We start from the raw sequence: 12,870 nt of genomic DNA, 5'->3' as shown, positions 1-12,870 counted from the left end.
CAATCTATATTTTGACTTACACACATCTTAAGATTCGTGATACCTTAAATATAGCACATAGATGTGTTCGGAGCAAATATGCAACAATCAGTGTCTCAAAAACTGCACCTGTCTTGTGTGCAAAAAAAATAAAATAAAATAAAATAATAAAGATTATTTCCAACCAAGGGGACATACCCCAATCCTGAAAATTGGTTTCATCATGAAAGAGTGATGATATGGTCATTGTGCGGTTAATCATATCAGGATTGAAAGCATGCCCTTATAAAGATATCTCATGTTATAAAAATGTTACACATGTTTCTAATCATATCTGACAAATTGTCCAAGTTCTGGTAGCCACCCTAGACTGATGACCGAGATAACACTGGAGACTGGGCAGGATACTGTGTGAAAGATATTTTTGCTCTTATAGTAATTAAACATACTGAACTATAAACTTGCAACATCCAGACTCTTTTGTAAACCAACTCTTATTATTGTTGCACTAATAACGTTCAGGGTAGCTAATCAATAAACACTACTGCTTTTGCAATTCAGTAATATGCGACTTAACTTTATGCTGTAAATGATTTTTAGGAATGTAGAAGTATTTGAAGTTAATATAAAAAAAAATTATAGACTTCTTTTTTTTTTGTTTCCAAACAAACATGTAAATTTCCATTAATTCGGAAGTTTCTGTGGAGAAGCAGTATAGACCATCATGTTACAACACCCTGGCTATATTTAACGTTGTATTATCGCACTTAACAGAGAACATTGACAAAAATGAGGAAACAGATCACACTTCACAACTTCACTAAATGTTTAGTTTAAAAGGTCTGTTTGCCAATACAAGAGCTCGTAGAACTCTACAGTTTAATGTTTATTAATGTTCAGCAAAAATGCTGAATCACACTGCTTCATAACTCCCAATCGTCCCGATTTGAGACTCTGTCCCACCATCCTAATCAGAACAGCTTTGTCCCAATTGGTGGGAAAGTTGGGAGGTATGCCCTCCGCTGCTCTGCATGGCAGAACAGTAATGAATGGGTGTGTGTGCTTGGCAATTAAGGTGCTTGGAGGGGAGAAGAGATTGGGGCAGCTTCAAAAGCGCTAGGCAGCACCATGGTTGTGTGGCCACACCCACAGAGTGCTGTGGCCACACCCTGTCCCGCTGCTGGAGAGACAGTATGCTGCTTTTCTTTGTGCAAGAGCACCTTTTTGTCCGCCAAGTGCATTTCAAGGTGCACCTTCACTTCCTGAGCTTTGGAAACACCCACGTCAAGTCCAACTTACATTCACTTTAGGACCAAACCCTTCAAAAAATTTAAACTTTTATGCTTTTCTTCTAAAATAATTGCTTCACCTTAAATTAACCACAAAGGACATTGGCACTGTTCCTATTATATGAGGCACTTTTGTATGCTTGATCTTCTTAAGACTGTCTAAATGTTTCTAGAAATGTGCTTTTATGCTCAAGGGCAACTGGAATGTGCAAAAGGTATAGGATGAGGCCTGGCTTGCAACACCCTAGAAGCTGGGAAAGCCTCCCTAAATCTGCCTTGTCTAGACCTCACAGCTTATTTACATAATCCCTTCTGAAAAATTAAATCTTCATTTTCCACTTGAGGGCAAACTAGATGCACTTGTGCACCTAATTTGCACTTAGCAATGCACCCCCTGATCCACCCAACTCCTAGAATATTTCAAGTGCACCCCCGCAGATTCCTTTATTTCGCATTACATATCTCTAGGGGTTTACGTAACATTGGATGGCGCTCATAAATATGCATGTCATAAAAGAGCATTTGGGGTGCAGATTGCACATTTGCAAATGAGCCTTATTGCTGGGCAAAATCTAACTTTCATTTTAAAGCTTGATTCTTATTAAAATATTATAACCATATCATACCAAGATAAATGAAATAAATTGTCTCAGGAAAGTAGGGTCACTGATCCTTAGTGAATTCATAGGCTTCATTGTCATGAATATTGCGAATTGGGGCTGGTAAATTTTAGCCTGGGTGGCAAGATAAGACTCAGCAACCTATTAGGATCATTTTAAAGGAAAAGAAATACAGGTAACCCAGTGACCCAGCCCAAGGTAGCCCACTATGGGACTGGCCCAGTGGGAGCATGCCTCCATGCCCCCCAGCCCAGCCAGCCTATGTATTGGTACAGCCCTCAAGCTTCCACTATCTGCAGGCACTTTAACGCAACAATCCCACATAGAATGTGTTGTACAAAAGCAATTTGGCAAATTTGTAGTTAGGAGACGGGTGTGGTGCATAGGCTCACAGAAAGAGCAAAGCATAAGAACATATAGTTTTATGCAGGATTACAAAATGTTATTTGGTGAAGACTGGCTCTGGATGACAGCCCCATATCCAGGGCACCAGAACAGTTCCTCTAATCTAAAAGCTAAATGCCGGACTCTGATTGTAATGGTTAAGATATATAATGCGATTCTAAGTGTTCCGCTATTTCCTACTCACAAATACAGCACTACTCTGCTATTGCTAATACCTTGGTAAAAGCTGCTCCCAATGGAAATTCAGTTGATGTAATAAACGGGGTGAGAGAGACTCCTGCCTCAGTAACGATAATAGCGATTTACAATGATAAATGCCATGTCTAGAAATGCTAATGCTGGAAGTCAGCAGCCATGTACACTGAAGAAGGGAAGTATTACTGAGTGTCACCGGCTGGTGAACTATATATACATATATTTTCAAATTAAAAAGGGGTAACACAGGCTGGTATAATGCTTTTTATGCGTGCACACTGGCTGGCCTAATGTATTTTCTGTGGTATACGGCTTAAAGTTGTTTGGGGGGCACACAGACTGGGCTATGGGCAATACTTATTTTGTAGTGGCATTCAGGCTGGTGCAATGCTTATTTTATGGGGGCATGCAGGCTGGTGCAATGCTTATTTTGTAGGGACATGCAGGTTGGTGCAATGCTTATTTTGTAGGGGCATGCAGGTTGGTGCAATGCTTATTTTGTAGGGGGCATGCAGGCTCGTGCAATGCTTATTTTGTAGGGGCATGCAGGCTGGTGCAATGCTTATTTTGTAGGGGGCATGCAGGCTCGTGCAATGCTTATTTTGTAGGGGCATGCAGGCTGGTGCAATGCTTATTTTGTAGGGGCATGCAGGTTGGTGCAATGCTTATTTTGTAGGGGGCATGCAGGCTGGTGCAATGCTTATTTTGTGGGAGTCAATTGTTAAATACAATATTTCTGGCTCCTAACTTTTGGCCCTGGTATCTGAATTTTGGCTAATTTTCCCCAAACTTTGTTTAAACCAATATTAAAATATCAAGCACAGTTATAACAATATGGATCTTAGACTTCTCCAACTGTACATCGCAATATAAAAACTCCACATGAAATATGCGATTGCCCCACATGTTTTTGCAGCAACAGTAACATGACCAATACTTCCTCAGCCTTGGGATGTTAAATGCAGAAGTTTTGAAACAAGGAAATGTGTAAACAAATAATTGTATGTCTGGCAATAACAAAAAAATATGAAAACACCCTTTGTAAGCTTAAGTGGAATCACCCGTTGGTTATAATTATACGAGTTTGATAAATGCAGTCTACTCAACTTTTTTTTATTTATTTGTTTACTAAGATTAGGGAAACAGCATTCATGTTATTGTTTTCTATTTAATCTGTAGAAAACTGCACCAGGATGCTACTGGCTGTGCCACAAGAGTCTATCCCCTCTCACACATTTTGCCAGAACCCACAATACTGGAGCACCCCTCGGCTACCTACCCACAACAACACAGGAAGCTGCACAAGGGTTGATATAAAAAAAAAAACAAAAAAAAAAACAAGTGTTAAGCTGCAATATGCCCCAAATGGTTTGACTTTACAAATTATATACTGTCGGAATTTTATTTTGAAATATGCATTTTATAAGGAAAAATACAAATATTTAAAGCTTTAGAAATGTCAGGCGCCGTCCGCACGGCCGCCTGACTGCCTGACCGCGCGTCTGGTTGCTATGCAACCAGACGCATCACTTCCGGATCCCCCCTGCCATCTGACTCCTCGCTGTATGACGCGCCCCGTTGCTAGGCAACGGGACGCTATGTGGATTCCCGGCGGCAGGTATGACAGCGCTGCAGCGCTGATGCTGATTGGGTCACCACACTATTTAAACCTCTTCCTGTCCTCTAATCAGTGCCAGAGTATCAGGTCTTCCTGTCTCCAGCGTTTGTGTGTACCAGTTGCTGTATTTGTTCCTGACATTCCTCGTGCTGCTTGTGACCCTTTTGACCCGGACCGTTTGACCACCCCTATCTGGATTCTGCCTTTGTACTGCGCTCCCTGAAAGTTACCGACTCGGCTTGCCTCACCATTCTTCTGGATTTCCCTTTGTACCTCCTCTACCTGAACGTTGCTGAACCGGCCTGTCTGACACCCCCTTGTATCTCGCTGTGGACTCTAGGAAGGACCGCGACCTGCGTGTCCCTGCAGCGGAGTCCATACTTCCTTGCGGGGGTATCTGGTGAATACCAGGGGCACGTTAGACTCCGCGCCTTCCTCTGAGTTGCGCCAACAACAGCAGGTACCCACTATCAGTCATACACCCACTATCAGTCGTGACAGTATACTCTGGCCATGACAACGGAGGGGTCTGGTGAACCGTCTGCTCGTGACCTACTCCTGCATTTGGCTCAACGAGTGGAGCAACAAGAAGCAGCTCAAGCGCATCTTCTACAATGTGTCCAAGGGATTGCTACCCGCTTCGATACATTTCAGAATGCTGCACCCGCTACACCAGCCATAACCTCTGCGGCATCCACAGCATCCAGTGTGGTTACGGTCTCTACAGCGGCCTCCGGTGTACGCATCCCGACACCCGAAAAGTTTGACGGTGATCCCAAGAAGTGCAGGGGCTTTCTGAACCAATGTGCCATTCAATTTGAGTGCAACCCAGGGGCCTTTTCTTCAGAACGCACCAAAGTAGCCTTTCTCATCTCCCTCCTCAGTGGTCAAGCCCTTGCCTGGGCCTCACCTTTATGGGAACAAGGGGGTCCACTTCTTAATAACTCCAACTCTTTCATTGAAGCTTTCAGGAAAGTCTTCGATGATCCCGGAAGAGTTGCTTCTGCAGCTACCAGCTTGTTAAACCTCCGCCAAGGTGACCTGTCCGTGGGGCAATACGCAGTTCAATTCCGAGTTAAAATGGAATAACGAAGCACTGGTGGCAACCTTTTGGCAAGGTCTGGTGGACCGGATTAAGGATGAGCTAATTTCCAGAGAACTCCCGGCTGAGTTAGATTCTCTCATCTCCATGTGAATCAAGGTGGATTTGCGCTACCAAGAGCGCACGCAGGAACGCTCTCCTGGCAAACGGTTCATACCACGGCTAGCACCCCAGTTCCAAAATCCCATCCTGCCAGTGGACGAACCAATGCAAGTAGGACGCTCTAAATTATCCCTTGAAGAGAGGGAGAGACGCTTCAAACAACGCCTGTGTCTGTATTGTGGAGATCCGGGACACCTGCTAAGAGTTTGTCCCAAGAAACCGGGAAACTCTTCCTCCTAAACGGTGGCGGGGAGGCCGTTTTAGGAGAATCCACAGTTGCTCCCTATTCTAAAGAAAATTCCCCAGAATTTCAGATGGCTGTCATCCTGAGCACCCCCAAGGGTACCTTTTCCACCACGGCCTTTGTGGACTCCGGCTCCTCCGGGAACTTCATTTCGGCGGATCTAGCTTCGCAGCTCCAAATACCTCTAAACCCATTGCCCCAACCGTTATCTCTGACGGCAGTCGACGGAAGTCGTGTCACTCACGGCTCCATCTCCTCCGTGACTTCTCCTGTTCGGTTGATGGTAGGAGTACTTCATAGCGAAATGATCCAACTTTTGGTGTTGCCGAGGTCCATTAATCCCCTCATCTTGGGGCTACCGTGGCTGAGAAAACATTCTCCTCAGATGGATTGGGACCACGCTCAAGTTATGTCGTGGGGTTCAGGATGTCGCTTTGAATGTCTGTCTAGAGTCTTGCCTCCAAAATGTCAAGTAATGGCTCATTCCGAGCTAACCCACCTTCCTGAGGCCTATATAGAATTCCAAGATGTATTCAGTAAAGTGGAAGCAGAGATCTTGCCTCCTCATCGTCCCTGGGATTGCGCTATTGTTTTATCTCCTGACCAACCCATCCCCAAAGGGAGGACCTACCCTTTATCTCGTCCAGAGACGTCAGCCATGTCTCAATATATTTCAGAAAACCTGAAACGGGGATTTATCCGCAAATCCACTTCCCCAGCGGGTGCAGGGTTTTTTTTTGTTAAGAAGAAGGATGGGTCTCTTCGGCCTTGTATTGATTATCGTCCTCTCAACCGCATCACTGTCAAAAATCAATATCCACTACCTCTCATCTCCGACCTCTTTGACAAACTCAGTGGATCTCAAATCTTTTCCAAACTAGATCTCCGTGGGGCCTATAATTTGATTCGCATCAAAGAAGGAGACGAATGGAAAACGGCCTTTAACACCAGAGATGGACATTTCGAGTACCTGGTGATGCCCTTCGGCCTCTGCAACGCCCCAGCCATCTTCCAAACCTTTGTTAACGATATCTTTCATGACCTGTTATACACTTCTGTGGTAGTGTATTTAGACGATATATTAATATTTTCTAAAGATCTGAAGACTCATCGGGAACAAGTAAAGGAGGTCTTACGTAGACTCCGGAAACATCACCTCTACTGCAAGCTGGAGAAATGTGTGTTTGAGATTAGCCAGGTACCTTTTCTTGGTTTCATTGTGTCGGGTCAAGGTCTTTGTATGGATCCCACCAAGGTGTCAGCTATTCTGGACTGGCCTCAGCCACAAGGCCTTAAAGCTATTCAAAGGTTCATCGGCTTTGCAAACTATTATCGCCAATTTATTCAGGGATTCTCCACCATTATAGCCCCCATTACAGCTTTAACCAGGAAGACTGCCAACCCCAGGGTTTGGTCCTCGGAAGCCATGTCTGCCTTCATAACGTTAAAGAAAGCATTTTCTTCAGCCCCAGTTCTGTCCCAGCCAGATCAAGAACGACTTTTCTTCTTAGAGGTAGATGCATCCTCAGTAGGCATTGGGGCGGTGCTTTTTCAAGAGTCTCCGGCTGGCTCACACAACCCGTGTGGGTTTTTCTCCAGACGATTTCTTCCAAGTGAATGTAATTATGGAATAGGGGACAAGGAGTTACTGGCCATCAAGGCGGCTCTGGAGGAATGGCGACATCTGTTGGAGGGGGCTATATTTCCTGTTACTGTGTTTACCGACCATCGGAACCTAGTGTTCATTCAAGAGGCTCGTTGCCTTAATCCTCGGCAAGCCCGCTGGGCATGCTTCTTTGCTCGATTTAACATGAAGCTCACATTCTGCCCGGGAGCCAAGAACGGACGTGCCGATGCATTATCTGGCTCATTTGACGATTCCGATCGTTTAAGACCGTTGGTTCCTCAGCATATTATTGATCCTTCTAATATCGTAGCCCTTACTAGGACCAAAACGTCCTCTCCTCCTCCAGGCCGGTCATTCGTGGAACCCCATCTCCGGTTCAAGACCCTGCAGTGGGCTCATTCATCCCGCATTGCCGGCCATGCTGGAATAAAGAAGACAACATCGCTGCTTTGCCGACGCTTCTGGTGGCCTAATGTACGTGCCGATGTTGGGAAATTTATTGCTTCCTGCACTACTTGTGCTCAACACAAAACTTGTAGAAGAGTTCCGGCAGGCCTTCTTCGTCCACTCCCTATCCCCGATGCTCCTTGGGAAAGTGTGGCCATGGATTTTATCACAGACCTACCCCTCAGTGCAGGGTTTACCACTATCTGGGTGGTTATTGATCGATTTTCGAAGATGGCACATTTTATTCCTCTAACTGGACTGCCCACGGCCAGTCGTCTGGCAGATATCTTTATCAAGGAGATATTCAGACTACATGGTTGCCCGAAGGAGATCATTTCGGACCGTGGAGTCCAATTCACATCCCAGTTTTGGAGAACCTTTTGTAAGAGATTGAACATAAAATTGAAATTCTCTTCGGGATACCATCCGCAAACCAACGGACAGACGGAGCGAATCAATCAGGATCTCGAGACATTCCTCCGCTGTTTTACCTCCGACAACCAGAATAAATGGTCTCAATTCCTTCCTTGGGCGGAGTTCTCCCATAATCAACACATTCATGAGTCTACCGGATTCTCCCCTTTCTTTATTGTATACGGAAGTCATCCTGTGTTTCCGGATCCTTTTCCAGTGTCCTCTTCACCGGTTCCAGCCGTAGATACTCTTTATCGGGAGTTTTCTCTCATTTGGGCTAAGACTAAGATGGCTTTACTCAAGGCTACTCAGCATCACAAAATCTTTGCAGATCGTCATCGGAGGGCCACTCCTCTCTTAAAGGTGGGAGACCAAGTATGGCTATCCACCCGTGACCTGAGACTAAAGGTTCCTTCTATGAAGATGGCTCCTCGATTTATTGGCCCGTACACCATCATGCAAGTCATTAATCCTGTATGCTTTAAATTGAAACTTCCTCCTTCTCTGAGATGTCATAATACTTTTCATGTCTCATTACTACGACCAGTGGTACTCAATAAATTCTATCGACCTCCCTGTCGTCCCCCACCAATACAAACCTCTTCTGGAACTGAATTCGAAGTCAGTCAGATCTTGGCCTCTCGCATTCTTCGTGGCAAACAGCAATTTCTTGTCCATTGGAAAGGATTTGGCCCAGAGGAGAGATCATGGGTGGACAAGCAGGACCTTCACGCTCCTAGAATTCTCAAAAAGTTCCTTCAAACAGGAGGAAGAAGAGGAGGGTATACTGTCAGGCGCCGTCCGCACGGCCGCCTGACTGCCTGACCGCGCGTCTGGTTGCTATGCAACCAGACGCATCACTTCCGGATCCCCCCTGCCATCTGACTCCTCGCTGTATGACGCGCCCCGTTGCTAGGCAACGGGACGCTATGTGGATTCCCGGCGGCAGGTATGACAGCGCTGCAGCGCTGATGCTGATTGGGTCACCACACTATTTAAACCTCTTCCTGTCCTCTAATCAGTGCCAGAGTATCAGGTCTTCCTGTCTCCAGCGTTTGTGTGTACCAGTTGCTGTATTTGTTCCTGACATTCCTCGTGCTGCTTGTGACCCTTTTGACCCGGACCGTTTGACCACCCCTATCTGGATTCTGCCTTTGTACTGCGCTCCCTGAAAGTTACCGACTCGGCTTGCCTCACCATTCTTCTGGATTTCCCTTTGTACCTCCTCTACCTGAACGTTGCTGAACCGGCCTGTCTGACACCCCCTTGTATCTCGCTGTGGACTCTAGGAAGGACCGCGACCTGCGTGTCCCTGCAGCGGAGTCCATACTTCCTTGCGGGGGTTCCTGGTGAATACCAGGGGCACGTTAGACTCCGCGCCTTCCTCTGAGTTGCGCCAACAACAGCAGGTACCCACTATCAGTCATACACCCACTATCAGTCGTGACAAGAAAGTTGCTCCACATAAGTGGGATTTTGATTCTTATTCTTTCTGACTTGTAGATATCACTGTTGTTACTGTAGTATATGAGGAGGATTAACCAACGACTAAACACCCACCATCATTATCATCATCACCATTTATATAGCGCCACTGATTACGCAGCGCTGTACAGAGAACTCATTCACATTAGTCCCTGCCCCATTGGAGCTTACAGTCTAAATTCACTAACATACAGACACCGACAGAAGGACAAAATACTAAATATAATCAAAATGAAACCTTGTGTATTATCATTATCACCACCATTTATTTATATAGCGCCACTGATTCCGCAGCGCTGTACAGAGAACTCGCTTACATCAGTCCCTGCCCCTTTGGGGCTTACAGTCTAAATTCCCTAACACACACACACAGACGACAGAGAGAGAGAGACTAGGGTCAATTTTGATAACAGCTAATTAACCTACCAGTATGTTTTTGGAGTGTGGGAGGAAACCGGAGCACCCGGAGGAACCCATGCAGAAACGGGGAGAACATACAAACTCCACACAGATAAGGCCATGGTCGGGAATTGAACTCATGACCCCAGCGCTGTGAGGCAGAAGTGCTAACCACTTAGCCACCGTGCTGTATTAGAACATGATTGACATTCTTACCAACATAAAATGTTTTATTTTAATCTCAGTGTAAAGCCCAGTAGTGGGTGTAAGTCACCACTCTAAGACGGGGCAATTGCTTGCCCACTATTGGACAGCAGAGCTCTCCTGGAACGTATACCTGAAAAGTTTTTGGGAGCCAATGGTTTTTAATCTATACAGCAGACACAAAAGAGGTGATCTGGGGTCAAAATCTACCTACGTAAAGAAAGCTTACAGTGGTTTATTTTCAGTTATCAGGTTTGTCTAATAAGAGGGGGGGGGGGGGGGGTAGTACAAATTGTTTTTCTATAGTCTCTAACCTGACCCAGAACTGCAAACCATGTTTCATATTGACGTCTCTGCCCTTTTGTTTACACACGAAACACGTGGGATAATAGTAATGTGAATTATAAGATAGTAGGAGTCCCTGAGGTGTTTGACAGCTAAAGGGCATTAAGATGTAGTCTCAAATATCCATATGATTTAATCCGGGGTGAGGATACTCCGTATAATCAATGGAGACAAAAAACAATCAATTACAATGGATAAATTAAATATGTTCTTTGAATAATGTCTTTCCTGGCTGCCTGCATAAGAATACAAAGAGCTTTTCTTGTTTCCCTTGTTCAAGCAGATTTTATGGTATACGCCAATAGCAGTGCTTTTTCATGTACCATTTCTAACTGCTTGTAATGACTCTTGTTAAAAAAAAAAAAAAATCTTTAGAACTATCAATACGAAAGAGCAAACAAGTCAGACACAGCATGAATAGAAAGTGTTTACTCAGAACTATTTCTGCCTATCAGCACAAGCTTGTCTATGTATGGTGCTCAATTGTAGAGTGTGAACGTGCTCTGTACCTGTATGATACTGTAGGGGTGTGCACAATACAGACTACAGTGTCACTTTATATACTGTTAAAACGTGTATAACTAAAACAAGTGGGTGCAATCACTCACACCTCCCAAGTTTTCAATTGGCCTGGATACTAGTAGCAAGTGCAGGATTTTGAACAAGGAATTTTAAATGTAAAAAAAAGTTATAACAGAATGGGAACTCTCCCAGGGGCAAACACAGAAACGTGAGTGGTTGGTGGAGCAGCATTTAGGCTTTTTTAGATTAGCTAAAAAAAAAAATAAAACATTATTTATACTGCATGGGATACCAAAACAACCTAAGCAGAATTATACTCAGATATCCACACTGAACATGCCTTCTCCTTATCTACTCAACATATCACTTGGATTACCCAATGTGTTGAAATTGTATTTCCTATTATTTTTCTTCTTTTAAGCCAACCAAATCTTTGATTTCTACTTGCCAAGATGTAATAACAGTTGGCTGTGGGAGGAAATAAAAGCACAATTTCAAATGAACAGAGGCAGTTTGAAGTCTTGCTTATGATAACCTAACAGCATGTTTAAATACATTTACATGCAAGTATCTCGTCACACTGTAGGAATTGGCCGATATAATGCAATGATTCGCCTTAGTTCGTGCAGCGACAATTGCAGAATGTAGATCTTCAAAGGTTAATGTTTCTGTTATGAAAATAAACCTGAAATGTGATTGGCTGACTCAGGTTGTCAGGTGATTTGATGTAAACATTAAGCTTAGTCCTGAAATCTGTGATCCATCTTCTCCCTCTTATACATACATATGGTTTTCATTTGCAGAAATGATCATCATCATCAATTTATGTAGCGCCAGCAGATTCCGTAGCGCTTTACAATTGGAAACAAACAGTAATAAAACAATACTGGGTAATACATACATATAGAGAGGTATGTCTTACCATAGTGTTAGGGCTCAAGTACATTATTTTTTGATTTGCATATTACCTGTTAAATATATCTTTAAACTTTCACCCATTAATTAACTAACCTAACCAAAACTATGGACAAACTATGAGAACTGGCTGGGTCGATTATTGGATTTAAGATGATGCTATTGCCTAAACTCGTGTATATATTTCGCACCATACCATATATTACCCCAAATAAATACATAGATAGACTCCATTCAATTATGAGGACAAAACCCCACACATGGCCTATAGCAGAATGATCCTAACAAAACATCAAGGGGGCCTTGTCCTTCAAAATCTTACTAAATATCAAGAGGCCTGATTCCTAACACAATTAAGAGACTAGTCTCTCCCCAAAAACAACAAAAAAAAAAATGTGTAGATTGAGAAACAGCCTCAAATCTTGATTTCCCTTTTGAAAACCTTGTATGCATTCCTAAACATCTAAGACCTCAAAAATACACCAAATCTAGCTCTAGATATACTAAGTTTGGGACAAGATAATTGGGACTGGGGGGGGGGAAATAATAAGATCACGCAAACACTAATTTTATCACTAAAAGGACTAGCCAAACTCAAACCTCTCTGGATATTACAATCCTAACCAACTTATTTAATATAGATAGTTTAATATTGTACTCCCAATTTCAAGCACAATACCACCAAACATGACACTGGATAAACAAAACTGGAAAACACCATTGAAATCCCCCCCAAGACAAATATTAACAAAACTCGAAAGAGGAGATGGCAAACGTGGCATCGCCTTTTAGTATAAATAAATACACAACATCTTGTGATAACTTCAAAAGTCAATCATCCAAACACAGTGTTAAGAAGACTTAGGCTGGGTACACACTACAGGAAAATTCTAACAATGTGATTTTTAGCAATTTTACTGTCAAAAAAAGTCCCGATCAGCATGCCGATTCCTGGGTA

General features: G+C 43.7%; 1 protein-coding gene across 1 annotated transcript in view; it reads right to left on the bottom strand.

Moving 5' to 3' along the window:
* The window catches only part of LOC142094899 (arf-GAP with SH3 domain, ANK repeat and PH domain-containing protein 1-like), a 111,450-nt gene that overhangs the window by 90,802 nt on the left and 7,778 nt on the right, over positions 1–12,870 (bottom strand). The gene's annotated exons all lie outside the window — the stretch shown is intronic.

Source organism: Mixophyes fleayi, chromosome 6, assembly GCF_038048845.1.
Source record: "Mixophyes fleayi isolate aMixFle1 chromosome 6, aMixFle1.hap1, whole genome shotgun sequence".
Classification (NCBI taxonomy): domain Eukaryota; kingdom Metazoa; phylum Chordata; class Amphibia; order Anura; family Limnodynastidae; genus Mixophyes; species Mixophyes fleayi.
Note: the sequence above shows the minus strand (reverse complement) of the source record. Positions and strands in the feature narration are given on the sequence as shown.